Consider the following 3,685-nt stretch of genomic DNA (forward strand, 5'->3'; position numbering starts at 1 on the left):
AATGCTTGATAATCATCCACTGCTTGATGAGCCAGATGATCAGCTACCACACTTCCTTTGATTGCTTTTTGTGAAGTGTACTGGATGTCATATTCTGTTAAGATCATTTGCCATCTTTCTATTCTTCCAGAGAGAGCAGGTTTTTCGAACACATACTTGATAGGATCCATTTTGGAGATCAGGAAAGTGGTATGGTTTAGCACATATTGTCGTAGTCGGCGAGCCGCCCATGCTAAGGCACAGCAAGTTTTCTCGAGAAGTGAGTATCTGGTTTCACAATCGGTAAACTTTTTGCTAAGATAGTAGATTGCATGCTCCTTTCGGCCGGACTCGTCATGTTGCCCTAGTACACACCCCATTGAATCTTCTAACACTGTTAGGTACATTATCAGAGGTCTCCCTTCCACTGGGGGTAACAAGATTGGCGGTTTTTGGAGATATTCTTTGATCTTATCAAAGGCTAATTGGCATTTGTCATTCCACCTTTCCACTTGATCTTTTTTCAACAGTTTGAAGATCGGCACATAAGTAGTAGTCATATGGGCAATAAATCTGGCGATGTAATTCAGACGTCCCAAGAATCCTCTGACTTGTTTCTCGGTACGGGGTATAGGCATTTCTTGAATGGCTTTGACCTTGGCAGGATCAACCTCAATACCTTTGCTGCTGACGATGAAACCTAAGAGTTTGCCGGATCTTACTCCAAAGGTACACTTGTTCGGATTTAGTCGCAACCTGTATTTCTTGAGTCTGTCAAACAGCTTGTGCAGATGACCCATATGTTCTTCTTCGGTGTTGGACTTTGCAATCATATCATCGACATAAACCTCTATCTCCTGATGAATCATATCATGGAACAGAGCTACCATTGCACGTTGATATGTAGCTCCCGCATTTTTTAAACCAAAGGGCATTACTTTGTAACAAAAGGTTCCGCAGGGTGTTGTGAAGGTTTTTTTTCCATGTCTTCGGGTGCCATCTTGATTTGATTGTACCCTGAGAATCCATCCATGAAGGAGAATACCTTGCATTGTGCGGTATTGTCAACCAGTACATCGATGTGAGGTAAAGGGAAATCATCTTTGGGGCTTGCCCGATTCAGATCTCTGTAGTCTACACACATCCTGACCTTCCCGTCTTTTTTAGGCACAGGCACGATGTTAGCTATCCAAGGAGGATAACTCACAACTTTCAGAAAACCGGCATTGAATTGCTTTTCAACCTCGTCCTTGATCTTTTTGGACATATCGGGCCTACTCCTCCGCAGTTTCTGTTTAACTGGAGTGCTACCTTCTTTGATCGGCAGGCGATGAACCACAATATTCGTGTCAAGGCCAGGCATATCTTCATAGGACCAGGAGAATATCTCGACGTAGTCTTGCAATATTTGAATCAGTCTTTGCTTGACACTGTTTTCTAGATCAGCCCCTATCTTGACTTCTTTCTTTTCTTCGTTGCTGCCCAAGTTGATAACCTCAATTGGTTCTTCATGCGGCTGTATAGTCTTTTCTTCTTGTTCTAGCAGCCTTGCAAGCTCTCTTGGTACCTCACAATCTTCCTCACTTTTGTCCTCAGTTTGGTAGATCGGATTTTCAAAGTCATGACGGGCAATAGCAGAATCGTTATTGACTGGATCTAAAGTGAATGTGAATCTGCATTTATTTATGTGGGTGTGTGTAAGAAAACATAGATATTTGAAAAAGCAAAGAAAGAAAAAGGATCACAAAATTTGAATATGCAAACATCCCATGATTTTATTGAATGAACATGATCATGATATGACAAACCCTTATAAAAAGGACCAGTGTGCTTCGGGCAAGGCACACGGCTTTCAAGTTCATGGTTCGATAGTACAGGAACCACTTTTATCTTTGCAAAATATAAACAACGAAAACAGGAAATTGCATTTACTCCTGATCAAAGGAGATTACATCCTCAGTTTCCCAGTTGTTCAATCCATTGTTGTGAGCAGGGAGTATCCAACTGTTCCAGTTGCAGTTGTCTTCTTCATCTTCCACAGCATTGATTTCATTGGTGGGGAAATGAGCCGGTGATCTTTCAGGATAAGTAGGATGATCTGTTGGATATGAGGATCCAGGTTGAGGTACCTCTGTTGGCTGAGCGAGATACTCGATAAGGTCGTCCCATCCAGTCGGAATGATGTCTTTGAGGGAGACTTGTGCATTCTGCTGAGTAGTGTACTGTGACAGAAAATAACTCTCGTTATTTGGTGTTTCCCTGGCTTCTTCAAGAGTAAAATTGTCGTCGTAATGTTCATCCCATCCAGTTGGGACAATGTCTTCAATGGCGACTTGTGAGCTCGGAGGAGCGGAATATTTCACCATAAAGTCATGTTTGCCACTTGGCTCTCCTAGCGTATCCCAAACTTCTTTAGGTGGATTTTGATATTGCTCAGTGATGGAACTTTTGAAAATTTTGCCATTTTCAAATTGATTGCCCCATCCAGTTGGGGTAATGTCTTCCGTAGCAATAAAAGAACTCTGAGGTGCGGTATACTGAAAATTATACCCGCTGTTTGGTTCTCCCAAAGTATCCCAAACTCCCATGGGAAGGGGTGGAACTTTATTTGGGTATGGCTGAATGATATGGTTCAAGAACACTCCATCGTCTTCAATAGCATTTACTCCTTGGCTGATGAAATGTGACATTAATCCTCCAGAATAAGGACTTTGATCGTTCTTTTGATTTCCATTAGCATAGCCCATGCCTAGCTTGTCGGACTTGTAAGGTATATCGAGGAGCTGTCCCCATACTGTGCAACCACCTTTTTTGATCACAGCTTTGGCATCTTTGAGAGAAGCCATAGTTGTAGTTGGAGTAGCAGAAATATGCTTGGCAGTAGAGACATCTGGAGAGACCACCTCAAAATATTGGCAGGGAGTTTCGATGAATTCGTCATCCAACTCAACATACTTGGAGTTGCTCAGGTGACTAACCACATATTCCTCTTCGCCATAAACTCTGACAATCTTTCCTTTTACTGGATATTTCAACTTTTGATGCAGGGTAGAAGTTACAGCATTTGCCCCATGTATCAAAGGGCGTCCTAGTAAACAGGAATACGCTGGGTGAATTTCCATTACGTAAAAGGTAGAATCAAAAATCTGAGAGCCCACTCTGATTGGGAGATTCACCTTTCTGTACATTGTTCTTGTTGACCCGTCGAAGGCTCTTACCACAACATCACTTGGTTGTAACACAATTCCTTCGAAGTCAAGCTTTTCTAGTACTGTTTTTGGTAACACGTTCAAAGAAGAACCGTTATCTACCAGCACATGAGATAGAGTGGTGCCATTACATTCAATGGAGATGTGTAGGGCTTTATTGTGATTCTTTCCTGCAGGGGTTAGATCAATATCAGAGAAACCGAGGCCATTATTTACTGTTAGACTGGCAACATAATTTTCAAATTGATCGAGTGAAATCTCTTGTGGTACATGTGCAGCTTTCAGGCACTTCATCAAGGCTTTGGCATGAGCTTCTGAATACTTTAGCAGAGACAACATTGAGATTTTTGAAGTAGTGTGCCCCAGTTGTTCGACAATATTGTAATCACTCTTGCAGATGATTTTCAATATTTCCTCCATTTCTTGCTTTGATGGATCCTCAACAGTGACTTCCACCGGTTTTTGAATTGGTTCAAATTGTGGCTCTTTGCTTCGAG

The sequence above is a fragment of the Vicia villosa genome, linkage group LG3 (assembly GCF_029867415.1).
Source record: "Vicia villosa cultivar HV-30 ecotype Madison, WI linkage group LG3, Vvil1.0, whole genome shotgun sequence".
NCBI classification, from domain to species: Eukaryota; Viridiplantae; Streptophyta; class Magnoliopsida; order Fabales; family Fabaceae; genus Vicia; species Vicia villosa.